General features: G+C 36.1%; 1 pseudogene; it reads right to left on the bottom strand.

Annotated features, from left to right (window-relative positions):
* Window positions 1-7,278: 7,278 nt before the first annotated feature.
* LOC100960884 lies at window positions 7,279-8,710 on the bottom strand (annotated as a pseudogene).
* Between the last annotated feature and the right edge of the window lie 5,606 nt (window positions 8,711-14,316).

Here is a 14,316-nt window from a genome sequence, read left to right as displayed (position 1 = left end):
CCTCTTCCTCTGAGCCTCTGGGTTCAAAAAACCCCAATTCTGATCAAATCAGTAGCTTGACACATGTCTGTTGAAAGCAGACACAACCATTGTTGATTCTAGTAAAGAGAAGGGAGGCAAAATGTGGCTTCATTCATTTACATTTATCTTAGCTTATCTTGTCTTAGACATCTTTATTTAATCTACATGTCTTGCGTCAAGAACTGAGAATATATATAAGAAAAATCCATAACAGCTTTCAAGGAACTTTCTGCCTGGTCGAAGATTCATACAAGAAAAAGGTATATTTAGAAGTCTATAGGTAATTTACAACATAATATGTGGCATATTTTATTAATAGAATCACTATAGTCCCCTCAATTGCTAAAAATTCATTTTTAAGTGTGCCTAAATTCCTTTTCAAAATGTTAGATATGAAAATGACAAAGTTAATATCATATCTTCTATCAAAGATCAAAAACTCCTTGCTAATATTTTGTCCCAACCTACAAGTTCATGATCGAACATGTAATATTTATGGAGCCTGCTCTATGGATAATGTAAACATTTATAATTAAACATTAATTAAACATTGGAAAAAAATTATATTGCATTTCTTCTACTCTGTCTAGCATTTTACTACCAAACTCAAAAACAACATGAAATATCACTAACTCATTGTTTTCTGTCCTTAGGGAGATAAGTTCCCACTGTTCTGCTAAAGAATTTCATTGTCTCCTGTGACCTTGAAGTCAAGAGGCATAATTTCTCATTTTGCAGTACACCCTGGGGACTTGACCAAAACCTGAAGCCCTTCAGAGGTCAGTGCAATCACCTTGCTTGACTGAGCAATGTCTGGCCTGTTGAAGGATGAGAAATGGGTACAAAATACAGGCCACTTTCTAATAAAGTGGTTAGCGGAGCTGATATTACAAGTACCTGACTCTGAGGGTCCCATATATTTGGTTACTTCCTTGCATAATTTTCAAATAAGTTATTTTTAGTGAAACCCGGCTAAAATTTTCATTAATGAACTTTCATGACTTATTTTAAATAGCAACTTCCATATACAAATATATCTTCTAAGTTGTCATAATTTTGTCAGTTACTAAAATTAATTTCTAAAACTTTCTTTCTTAGAGTTCCTTGAGTATATTTAATTGTACTCAAGTATAGGTTGAAATTGTGGGATCATTATTTATGTTGAGTATTTTTACTATATATTAAGGGTAGCATTTAATTTTAAAATTCTTTGTCTTTGTAGCTATTTTATTGCAAACTTCTCATTATAATTTTGGCATTCATATGTAAAATAATATATGAAAATATATATTGAACGGTATAGGTAAAATTCTAGATATAAAAATGAGTACCTTCAGTAAAGAATGGAATATCTACCTAATTGCTTGTTTTAAGGTCTGTGCATTTCATCAACAAACAAGTTTGTTTTTGAGGGCCTTCAGTGTGCCAGGGACTGCTTAGGTATTAGAGATATAAGGATAAATAAGACACCATTCATGACTTAGAGGACCCTCAGGCCAGTTTCATTTTCCTAATCAACATGTGGAAAGTACTAATGTTACCTGATGCAATCTAATAGACTTTAGTATGTTTGTATATTTATTATTTGTTTATACAAAAATGTGTATAAAAACACATACTGTAGGCAAAGTGTTGTGTTCAGGCATTGCTACCACCGTGGAGAACAGATCCACATGGAATTATTTACATATAGAACTCAAGACCTTATAGGGGCAGTAAGATCCTTAAAAATTAATTGCACAATTTTATATTTATTTTTGAATAAACTTTATTTTTATATTACAGAAAAAATTGCAAAGACAGCACAAAGAGTCCTCAGGTACCCAGTTTTCCTCATGATAACATCCTACATTAGTCTATTTGTTACAGCAAATGGACCTACACTGATATATTCTTATTAACTCAAGTCCATGCTTTATTTTGACTTTTATTTTTAAGCCAATTATCATTTTAAAAAGTAATAAAGTGCAGGGTGATTTGAGAAAGTACAGAAAACCTTGACTTCATATTAGAAAATCAAGAAGGAAGTCATCAGGAATTTCAAAGTCATGCTAAACTTGGAGAAATGAGTAGAAATTGCTTAGACAAAGGTGAGAGGGTTAATTAAGATCATTCCAGGTCCAAGAAACAGCATGTGTAAGGCTTTTGAAATAAGAAGCAGAATATATCTTTGATAAAATAGAAAGTAAACTATGAGTGATTTGAAGACAGATAATGAGGGAGTGGGTAGCATGAGACGTTGTTAACATGGCTGGGGCCAGATTATACGAGGCCTAAAATACCATGTTGAGAATTTTGGTGTTGGGCAGTGCTTGTGGTTCAAAGGAGTAAGGCACTGGCCCCATATGCTGGAGGTGGTGGGATCAAACCCAGCCGGGCCAAAACCTGCAAAAAAAAAACAATTGGTTCAAAAATATTTTTCCTAAAAATGCTAGAAAACATAACTATATTACCATTTTTGAAAGAACACATCAAGAGAGCTGCATTTAACAATTGTGTGGGTGTATATGAACATCAGTGTCCACTTTATATGTAAAATTAGTTCCTATAAACTGTAGGGTGGGTAGTCATGGTCCTAATATCTCTAAAAGTGGTATAGTTTATAAGGTAGATGCAGTATCAGCAGAGAACCATACCTAGGGTACCTGCAATGCTTTCAAAACATTCCCCAAATCCCTGGCATTCATAAAAGAGTCAGTTGTTTAACAACAGGGTTAAACAACAAGCACGCCACAGTAATAAAAGTTATAGAGCCCCATGAAAAATACAGACTTTAAGATGCCGTCTACCTACATGTACTTGAAGTGGTTAAATGCTAATCACTCTGAGTTATTCCTAAGATTGTTATTAACATAGATCTTTTAATGGTTCTAGAAAGCAAATATCACAGAGATGTCCAATAGAGGACTTGTTTTTAGTTCTAAGGCAGGAAGTGATTTTTCATGCTCTGGAAAGATTAAAATGCATTTCTTACTCTACTATTGTTAAGAAAGTGATCATGACAGTGAGACATGAATGAGAGAAAAATTATAAATATGCAGAAATTCTCTTAGAAGGAAAAATGGTATCTTGAAAGCAGAGTTTTACAGAAGCATTGGGGGAAAGTATATTATTCTTTAGACAGCAATTTGAAAATGCTTGTGATGTAAAGACAGTGAATAGAGCAAGTGTCAACAAAACTGAGATATTTTAACAATCAGTATGAATACTGAAGCAAGAACAGGTCCTCATGTACAAAATATTCATGGGAATTACAGAAGATGATGTACAGGGGACTAGAAAAAGAAGATCCAATTCTGAAAACAGATCAAAATATTTTTATAAGTTTTTAGGAGCTAGCAGAATTGAATTTCTGAATCCCACTGCATAGAATACAGCTGTGAGAGTAGAACATCAGTCATGTCCTCATTTTTAAATGTAGGTTCAGTTATTCTCACTCCATACACCATGTCTGATTGAAATCCCACCCAGGAATCCACCAGAAGATCTCTCTCTCTCTCTCTCATATACACACACATATACACACGTGCACACGCTCTTATCCCCCTGTTTTCTGGTGCTCAGTGTAAACATTCGAATATGCTTAATCAAATAAAAAATAGTTTATATTGGATTTTTATTATAATAATGTACATGAAGATAGAAAATTTGAAAAATACAAAAATATAAGAAAAGTTCAAATTACTTATAATGTCCCTCTCTGGAGATGAATAATATGAGTATTTTGTAGATGGATGAACAGATAACTAGAGACTGAAGTGGTAAACTTTTCCTGTCCTCTGTCTTGTCTATCTGTCCTCTTTCTCTCTCTCTTTCTCTATCTTTGTCACACACACATACCACACACAAAACAACGGATATTCAGAAAGGGCCTATTACATCATAAAATTAGATTCAAGCTACATCATCATTAAGATGCCTATTTTTTTTTTTTTAACACAGAAGCATGTTTAGGTTGAAGACAGTTTAACTCATGTCCCAACTACTTCACTTAGCTCCTAATGAAATATCTTTCAAGTAGCACACTTTGGGAGGGTTTTATACACACAGTGAACAGGGTTATTGGTGATTTCATCTTTTATCCACATCCACTCAAATACATTAATGTGTAGCTTTTGGAAGCATACTAGATAAATAACAGATAAAAATGGATCAGTGCTCACTATATCCTTAATAGCAACCTAAAGAATGTTCTTATAGTAAGTAACAATTTAAAAGTAAGAAGAACAACAGTTAAAAATGATCAACTCAAGACAACACCGATGTTTCTGAAAAAGCCTTTGTACCCAAGCTCAGAGGATTTATTTCTTCTTTCTTTCTTTACTTAATTACTTGAGACAGTCTCATTCTTTCACCCTCAGTAGAGTTCCATGGTGTCACAGCTCACAGCAACCTCAAACTCTTGGGCTTTTTTAAGCCTTTTGCTTCAGCCTTCTGAGTAGCTGGAATTACAGACACCCGACACAGGCCTGGCTAGTTTTTCTATTTTTGGTAGAGACGGGGGTCTCACTCTTGCTGGAGCTGGTCTCCAACTTCTTAACTCAGGTGATCCATACACCTCTACCTCCTAGAGTGCTAGGATTACAGGCCTGGGCCCCTGGGCCCAACCTCCACTTTTCAAATTTATATACCAGCCCAAATGAATTTTAATTCTTAATAATATTTAATAACTAACATAATTGGTTGTCAGGAAATAATTCTTAGTTATACACTACTGATTATCAATGAAGTGTAATGTCATCTGTAAACTGGAAAGTAAAGGATTGTTACATACCCTTTTTTTGTCTTCCTTTCTCATGCTTGCTTCAACAACTCCCCACCACACACACACCGGAAATGCCACATTTAATTTAATTTGTGACATTTCCTCCAGAAGTGAGTAGTTCCTTCATGTCTTAAAAATGCATAGAACTATATGTGGGTGTTGTGGCAGGCACCTGTAGTCCCAGCTACTCTGGAGGCTGAGGCAAGAGAATCACCTAAGCACAGGAGCTGAAGGTTGCTGTGAGCTGTGTGACGCCATGGCACTGTACCAAGGGTGACAAAGTGACACTGTCTCTTAAAAAAAAAAAAAATGTGTATAACTTCAGATAAAGATAGATCAGCTAGGATCATTAGACAAAAGCGTATTTGCAATGTTATTCAATTAGTTGTGTTTTTCCCTGCAGAGAATCACTAAAGTGACTCATGGTCTGAACTGCAGAAGTAAGAATTGTACTCTGCTTTTAAATTAATGGCTCATGTTGCTTTGCCCTTCCTGTGTATTTATGGACATGTGTGGGTATGTATCGCACACGTACGCCTTCATAAATTGAATGCAGCACACTGATTGAAGTCTGTGAAAAGGAAGAACATGAGCAAGCGCATCAAGGGAATTTACAGTTTTCTCTTACAAGGAAGTCTTGAATTAGTTTAAGAAAGATCTTTTGCCTTCATTGTAATTGTACATAGAAGACACTTGACTTCATGTAAGACTCCTTTTAATGAAGTAGGGTTAATAATTATTGTGCTCTGAAGCATTTCTTTTTAATAATGTACATTTAAAAAGGCAGAATGTCTTACTTAAACAAACACTTAATTTTAACAATTGAAGTGTAAACAGGTTCTTCACTGCTGCAGACAGCTGGAGTTTGGTATTTAACTGTGAAATGTGCACATTTTCCCAGAGATATATTTCATAAGGACAAAAAATGTGCAAAATGCATTCATTATGTAAATATTGGGCTCATTGTATTGCTATAGAAGGGGTGAATATTCTGAGTGGAAGGATAGAAAGAAACATAGAATCTCCTGTAGAAGGGATTAGATTTGGAAAGTCCTCAGGTCAATTATTTCAGGGGGATAACTAGAATGTGATAATCACAATGTCTAACAGATACAGTATAACACAACACAATACGACATAACAAACACACACAAAAAAACATAGCACAACTTAACATAGCCCAACAGAACATAACAGAACAAAACAAAGAGATTTGGGGACAAACAAAGACACATGTAAGAGGACTCTTTCGTGTCAAGTTGAAGAGAGAGGGAGAGAGAGAGAGTACACATGTTTGTGAGCTGTGGGCCTGAGCCTTGATATGTATAGCAGATAGATAGACAGCTGTAATGCATATACCTACACAACCTGCCAGCAGGACTTTTGACCAGTGTTATTTCCTGCAGTTCATGAGGTAGGGTAAAAGATGAAAGGGGCATATTGCCTTTCACATGTGAGAACACAGCATTACCATCCTTTGGACGAGCAGCAACAGGTGTTATCTTGGAGGCAAAGAGCTCTCAGCAGTCATCACCTTGATGTTATACTTCCCAGACTCCAGAATCCACAGATTTATAATATAATTATATGTAATATAATGTTATATTGCATATAATACATATTATTTATGCACATAATATGCTAGTATTTTATTAATTTTTTTACATTTATGTTTGTCAATGTTATTGGTTCATAGTTTTGTTTTCTTGTAATCTTCCTGTCTAGTTTTAATTGAAAAGTAAATTGTCTCAAAGAAAGAGATGGAGAGACTGTACCGCTAAAACCATCCTGGGCTGTAATTTTTTTGTGGAGAGATTTTTAAGTACTATTGCAGGTTTTAAAATTCATAGTGGGAGTTTAGGTTATCTAGTTCTGGTTTAGTAAACTTCAGTAATTTTTGTTCTTTTAAGGAATTTTCTCATTTAATCTAGCTTGTCAAATCAATTTCCATAACTTTGCTTATAGCATTCACATATATCTTATCCCTTCTATTATCCCTAATAGTCTGTAGTAATGTCACCTCTCTCCTTCCTGATGCCAATGATTCATGCCTTTTATCTTTTTTTCCTGAAAATTTTCGCTAGTGATTTATCAATTTTATTGATCATCTCAAAGATTGAGCTTTCATTCTGACAGTTTTCTCTATTGTTTTTTCCCATTTCATTCATTTCTGTTCTAACCTTTCTTTCTTCTAATTTCTTTTTCTCACTAAACTTTATTTTAATAAATCTCACAATTCTGTGACAGATTTTTGAGCAAGTTTTTTCCATTAAATAGTACTGATTTTCAAAACTAAAAACTTAAAACTGCCTCAGGAAAAGAAACAAGTGGCCCACAAAACCTTCTCCTTTCCTTCTGAAGGTTTTATGATGCAGTGTTATCATCAATCAGTCCTTTACTATTAAACTTAAATGACCAGTTGAAACAGTTCTGAGTCCGTTCTTCCACCACTGATTGAGACTGGGGTGGCAGGTATTAGAGATAATATTCATTCAGGCTTCGGAGCTTTCTGGGCAGTTGATGACCTTGCCAGCTCCAGCAGCCTTCTTATCCACTGCTTTAATGACACCCACAGCAACTGTCTGTCTCACGTCATGAACAGCAAAATGATCTGAAGAGGATAGTCTGAGAAGCTCTCAATACACCTGGGCTTGTCAGGAACCATATTGATGAGGGCAGCATCACCATATTTCAATAATTTAGGGCCATCTTCCAACTTCCTACCAGAGTGTCAAGCAATCATTTCCTTCCAGTCAGCAAACTTGCAGGCACTGTGAGCTGTGTGACAATCCAGTACAGGAGCACAGCCAGTGCTAATTTGGGCCTGGATGGTTCAGGATAACCACCTGAGCAGTGAAGCCAGCTGCTTCCATTGGCGGGTCATTTTTGCTATCACCAGCAATGCTGCCATGATGAACATCTTTAACAGACACACTGTTGACACTGAAACCCACGTTGTCCCCTCAGGAGAGCTTTGCTCATAACTTCTTGTTACATTTTGACTGGTGCAAAGGAGACCACCAGTCCAAGTTTAAGAACACCAGTCTCTTCTTGGACCACAGGGACAGTACCGACACCAACCAACTCTGTAGACATCCTGCAGAGACAGACACAAGGGCTTGTCAGTTGAACAAGTTGGTGGCAGAATGCAACCCAGAGCTTTGAGCAGTGTGGTTCCACTGGCATTGCCATCTTTCCTGGTGACTTTGCATCCCTGGAACCAAAGCATGTTAGCACTTGGCTCCAACATGTTTTCACTATTCTAGCCTGAAATTGGCACAAATGCTACTGTGTCAGGGTTGTAGCAATTCTCTTAATGTAAGTGCTGACTTCTCTAACAATTTCCTCATATCTCTTTTGGCTATAGAGCGACTCAGTGGAATCCATTTTGTTAGCACCAACAATTTGTCATTTCACACCCAGGATGTAAGGCAGAAGTTCTGGTCTGCTCATTCTTTGAGATACCAGCTTCAAATTCACCAACACCAGCAGCAACTATCAGACAGCACAGTCAGACTAAGATGGGCTATAACTATGTTCTTGATAAAATCTTGGTGTCCTGGGGCATCAGTGATGGCTACTTAATATTTGCTGGTCTCAAATTTCCAGGGCGATCTCAAGGGTGATACCATGCTCACATTCAGCCTTGAGTTTATCCAAGACCCAGGCATACTTAAAGAGTCCCTTTCCCATCTCAGCACCCTCCTTCTCAAATTTTTCGATGGTTCTTTTGTCAATGCCATCACATTTGTAGACCAGATGGCCATTAGTGGTGGACTTGCCCAAATCTATGTGTCTAATGACAATGATGTTGATATGAATCTTTTCTTTCCCGTTTTGAATTGTATGGCAAGTTTTCAAAACACCTGTGTTCTGGTAGCAAACCTGGTGTGAAAAAGCTCTTTCTTCCACCTTTATCTTCATGTTTTTGTTTTTCTTTTTCTAGTTTCTGTTGGTTGAAGTTGATGTCATTGTGTTGTGACTTTTTCTCTTTTCTAATATAGTCAGACAACATTCCTTTTCTTTTGTTGGCTATAAATTTTAGCTCTACAGCTCCTGTAACATTACTTAAACTCTATCCTTTATCTAGTCCCTTAACTGTCTAGTAAGAAAAATAATATTTGTCTGATCAAATTCACAAATTTGCCTGGTCAAATTTCAAGAAGCAAGTTATGATATTATATGGCAAAAAAAGATTAAATGCTATTAAGGGTTAAACAAGCATATGGCATTATTTTATTTGATCATTTCTCACAAGTCTATACTGCCTAAATAACATAAAATTTTCATAAATTAAATTAAGGACATGGTTTTCTACCTTTTTTTTCCATATATTTTGCTTTGTGGAAAATCTCTGGATATACTGTGTTTTCTCAGATAGGATACATTGGAGAAAATATTGGTATGTCTTTTTCTTTTAAAAAAGTGTGTACATTATATATTTACCTTTTCAGAAGTCAGATTTATATTGTGTGAAGAAATCATCCATCCTCCTTGCCTTTTGAAGTGATTTTAGGAGCAGGTGGCATAGTTTTAGTGGGAGTCTCTCTCCCCTAAAGGCTGGTCTGGTATTGATCAGCACTGCAATGAATGCGCTGCTCTCGACAATCCTCCATATTGATTATCTGCCCACTTCACCAATTAAAGCAGGCAGAGAGTTATATATTTTACCTTAGGGTTCAGTTTTAGACTGGGAAACTATGCTTTCTTTTAAATTTTCCTTTGATCCAGAATCCAGATCCCCTCAGGGCTTTGCCTTCATTGCTTCTGAAAGCATGGAGTTTTTGTTACAGAAGATTTTTCAAATGCCTTTGTTGATCGGCAAAAAAGGAGAATGAGAAGCAACTGAATTAAATTCATGAACAGGTCTAAGTAAATCATGAAAAAGACTTGAGAAAATTTATCTATGAAAAGTTAAAAATAAATAAAAATACATGTAGCAGTCCTACATTAAAAGATAGAAGTAAACCCAATCACGTTTAAATTTCCTTAACAAATATTTATCAAGTGACAGCTGCATACTGTCCAGGCAATAGTCACATTACCAAGAACACAGTGGAGGCCAAGATGAGCATGATATTTTATAAAACTTGTACCCTTATTCTTCCTCTTCTTTATTAACTTTATTAATAAAGTTAATCCTTTCGCTTGAATTTGATGCTTGTGTCTGTTTAGCAACTTGACTGAGAATCACTGATGTACTTGATTACTTTCTCATTTTGCCTCCAAAAAAAATTGTTTGTTCATTTACTCTGCAAAGTATGGGAACATAAAAAGAAAACACAGAATTCTTTCCCTGAAGGAAGTCATTTAAGAAGAGAGACTCACTCTGCTCAGTCCAAAATTAATGACTTACAAACCTGCCACCAACATGAAATAAAAGTAATGTGTGTCCAGCTAGGTGTACAGTGGCTTTTTGATCCCAGGATTATCCTGGGGCAGGCTGGAAGTCATCTTCATGTGATAATAAGACAAGTGAGTCTGTCAGGTATTAAAGTTCAGGCCACAAGACATTCCTTTGCCAATAAATTGTTGGGTTAGCAGAGAAATTGTTAAGCTATTGTGCTAGAGCTAGACTTTTCATCTTAAGTCTGGGTCCTCATGTCATGAAGATTGCCCGTCCTTATTACAGGCTTTCCTCAGTCATAAGACCAAAAATATTTCAATTTGAAGATGAGTTCCATACTCTTTCATGACATCATTTCCAACAAGTCTTTACTCTTAATCTCTTTCTATATGGAAACTCTGGAGCTTCATCTAAAGAGTTCTCAAACTCTCCTACGGATGTTCTTTCATTATCTCCCATTTATGGCAAAATAAGATATGCTAGCCTTTTAAATCTAAAATGTATTATGAGTTTCTCTTGGAGTAGACAGGTAATACTTTGCATCCTTTCCTAATGAAGACCTCCTCTCCTCACTTCTGGATAATCACCTAGAACCAAGAACCAAGACCCTAGAACCAAGCCTTTGGAGGACTCAGCTCTACTGCTTTAATTTCTTGTTGAACAATGTACATTGAGAGTTTATGGATTTAATTACTACTCAGAGAGCTAGAGTGGATTAGAACTGAAACTTGGAGAATACTCAAGTGGCAATGTGTTTCAGTGACTTTATTCTAGGCAGAAATACTGGAAATAGTCTCTACTCCTTAATGTTCATTACCAGTGGCATAAATAGAGTGCGTACATGAATCAACTCCTCATATGGCCATAATAAAAAGCAGAATCAAGAAACATCCACTTTGTTTGTGATCCCTTATAAAAATAGAGAAAAAAAAACTAAACCTTCTCTGAATTCCATTCCTTTAAATTCATAAGTTAAAACTGTAAAACTCCCTGCAACACTGTCTGGAAATGAGTTTTCAGAATAATTAAGGTTTATGAGGTAATAAGTTTTGATTAAAATCATTATAAACAGAGGAAGAACCTATGTGCACTCTCTCTATATATTTAATGTAAGGACACAGAGGGCTGCCTTCTGAATGCCTTCAAAAAGACCTGACTCAGCTGGCACCTTGATCATGGACTTCTACATTAGTTAGGATATGCCAGAGAGATGAAAGCAATAGGCCAGGTGTAAAGATAAATATAGATGTAGCTATGTGAGAGTTTATTTATTTGGAGAATTGGTTCACAACATTATGTAAGCTAAGACATCCCATGATAGGGTGTCTGCAAACTGAAGAATTATGGGACATGGTATCACGTCTCAGTCCAAGTCTCAATGCTTCAGAACCCAAAATACCTTTTAGTCTGAGGTCAAAGGCTCGAGATTCCAAGAGGTTGCCAATACAAGTTCCAGAGTCCAAAGACAGAGAACCTGGAGCCCTGACATCCAAAGGGAGGAGAATAAGGTGCTTTAGTTAGGTCACCAGCAAATTGGAGGGTGCCACCCATATTGAGGGAAGATATTTCCCAGTCAGTCTGCCCTCATCTGCCAGTATTCTCTGGAAACACCTACATATGCACATCTAGAAATAAAGATTAAGTAGCTATCTGGGTGACCCTCAGTCCAGTTGACTTGACACACAAAATTAACTATCAAAACTTTAGTCCAGTTGACTTGACACACAAAATTAACTATCAAAACTTTCTAACCTCCAGAACTGCGATAAGATAAATTTCTGATTTTAAAGCCACCCAGCATATAGTATTTTATTATGGTAGCTTAAGTAGACAAAGAAAGAAGGGAAGTTTGCTGAGAAGATTCTCCCATGTTCTCATTGGTCAGAGTGGTGCCACATGCCTATTTCTAAACAAATCAGAGCTTAAGCCAATCAAAGTGTTTTTGATTTAGAAGTGATTTAATTTCCATTTTGATTTAAGTCATAATTTAAGCCATTCATAGTTTAAGCCAATCAAAAGTGATTTTGTCCTCAAAGCACATTTTGGAAATGGCTAGAAAAGTTGTATTGATTGTAACAATTAAGACTGACATATAATGGGTAGAAATCAGAGATAGTGTGAAATAACCTATAGTCCCTCACAGCAATGTATCAAGTCCAAAATGTTAACAGTGCCAAAGTTGAGAAACCATGATCTAATGAATTCAAGAATATTTTCAAAAATCTTTTGAGTTTTGTGTTCTTCAAATTAGTTTTACACTGACAAAGATGAATGCAATTTCTATGTTCCTTAAGAGGAGTGAGGAAGAGGCCAGAGGGTACTACTTGGTCCCAAGAGGGTCTCTCTTTAGAGCAACAATCAATGTGCAGAAGGCCCAGTGTGAATGATTGCCCTGAGACCAGATTGCTATCTGGTATTTGCTTGGAAATTGAACACCTCCTCCTGTACCTCTATGAAAGTATACTAAGCCTCATGAGGACTGTTTCCTTCTAGACAGACACATTGTGCTGCACTTCCATCAAAGGTCAGCCCTACAGTATTGTGGTTTCAGGCAGCAGGAGAGAAGGGAAGTCAGCAGGTAGGAGGATGGATGTGGATCTGCCATTCCCCTCACCAATGGTACACCTCTCCCTTGCTCCCAGATCCTCACACTCATCTCTGTGTTTTATCCTTGCCAGATTTCAGATTTGGACTTTGACCTAATGGTATCCGATGAGAGTGTGAGATTAAGGCACATAGGGTCTTCCCAAAGGCCACGTGAACATTTAACTCTTTGGCTCTTCTCTGACTTCACCAGTTAATCCAGCCCATGGGACATTTCATAAAGTGTGATGACAATGTTAAACTTTATCTGTGCCCTTGGGAGTCAAGGACAGTTGAGAAATCTCTTCCTCCCTTTGTTTTTCATAGACAGTTAATAGCAAAGGACCATACTACCTACACATATTCCCAGACAAGACCAACCTCCACCTTTGCACACAACTAGCTTGTTCACCAGCCTTTACAAAATCGTAAACCTCGCTCTTTTTCTTTAAAATGTTACTCATTAATAAACTTTCTCCATATTGCAACAGACTTAGTAGAATCATCTCCATAATTGTCTGGTATATGCCATACTTCTCACTGGGTACAAAGGCAGATTGACTATTATTTACCATGTATTCCTTAATGTCCTTAATGCCTAGTTTTAGTTTTATGACATACATGTTATGTCTTTAGTCATTCCAGGCTCTGGATTTTGATTTTAAAGGAAAAACCCATCAAAATCCTTTCTTTCATACAAAAATCTGTGCCAAGAATTTAAACGTCTATTTAAAACTCAAAAGAAAAGCCCTGAGTCTCCTTTTTCTGTATGTCTGTTGTCAGTACCCTAACTGCAGGGAATAGGGTTTACAATGCCATCACAGTTGCACAGAAGAGTGAGTAATGAATAAGAATAAGCAAAGGGTAATATTTTTAATATATGTCCTATCATAATGATGTAATATATGTGAAGCACTTAGTTTCTGGTATATAAAAGGTACCCAATAAATCGAACTTTTATTACTATCATGACCATTCTCATCATCTTTGCAACATCTTTTAGTCATGGGAGACTTTTAGAGAATTTGGTTTCAGTAATAGTCTCTCTCAATGCTCTTTCTTTTCTTTATTTTTGAAGCTTACTTATCCTAAGAGCTTGAACCATAAACTGATACAATCACCTAAAAGGGTTTGGCACCTCTTGAAATAAAGGAGAGATATTTTTAAAAGTGCCAGTATAATCTTCCCAGTGCTTTTGGTTTATCCTCAAAAGGAATAATGGAAGAAGGAAAAAGAAGGATTATAGTTTAGGGAGATATAACACCAACCTTGGAAAGGAATTATTAAAACTATAATTTGCAAGCTTTAGATGTTTTAAAAAATCATAAATAAAGCTTTTATTGTCGTCTCTAGTTTAGAAATAAAATCTGGAGGAAATTGCTATTGAAGTAAAAGCTAGAATCTGAGCATTGTTTGATACAATCTGAGAAATTAAAAATCAATTTAGACAATGGATAAAATCATCAGGCCAAAAAATGACTGAGAGCCTTATAGAATATTATATTATACTGAATGCTAATCTAGAACTTAAGAAAGAAAATCACATCACTAAATAGTAATAATTTAAACATCACCAGTTTGCATAACCTATTATATAAAA

This window comes from Otolemur garnettii, unplaced genomic scaffold (genome assembly GCF_000181295.1).
Source record: "Otolemur garnettii isolate 467f Iridium unplaced genomic scaffold, OtoGar3 scaffold00020, whole genome shotgun sequence".
NCBI classification, from domain to species: Eukaryota; Metazoa; Chordata; class Mammalia; order Primates; family Galagidae; genus Otolemur; species Otolemur garnettii.
Note: the sequence above shows the minus strand (reverse complement) of the source record. Positions and strands in the feature narration are given on the sequence as shown.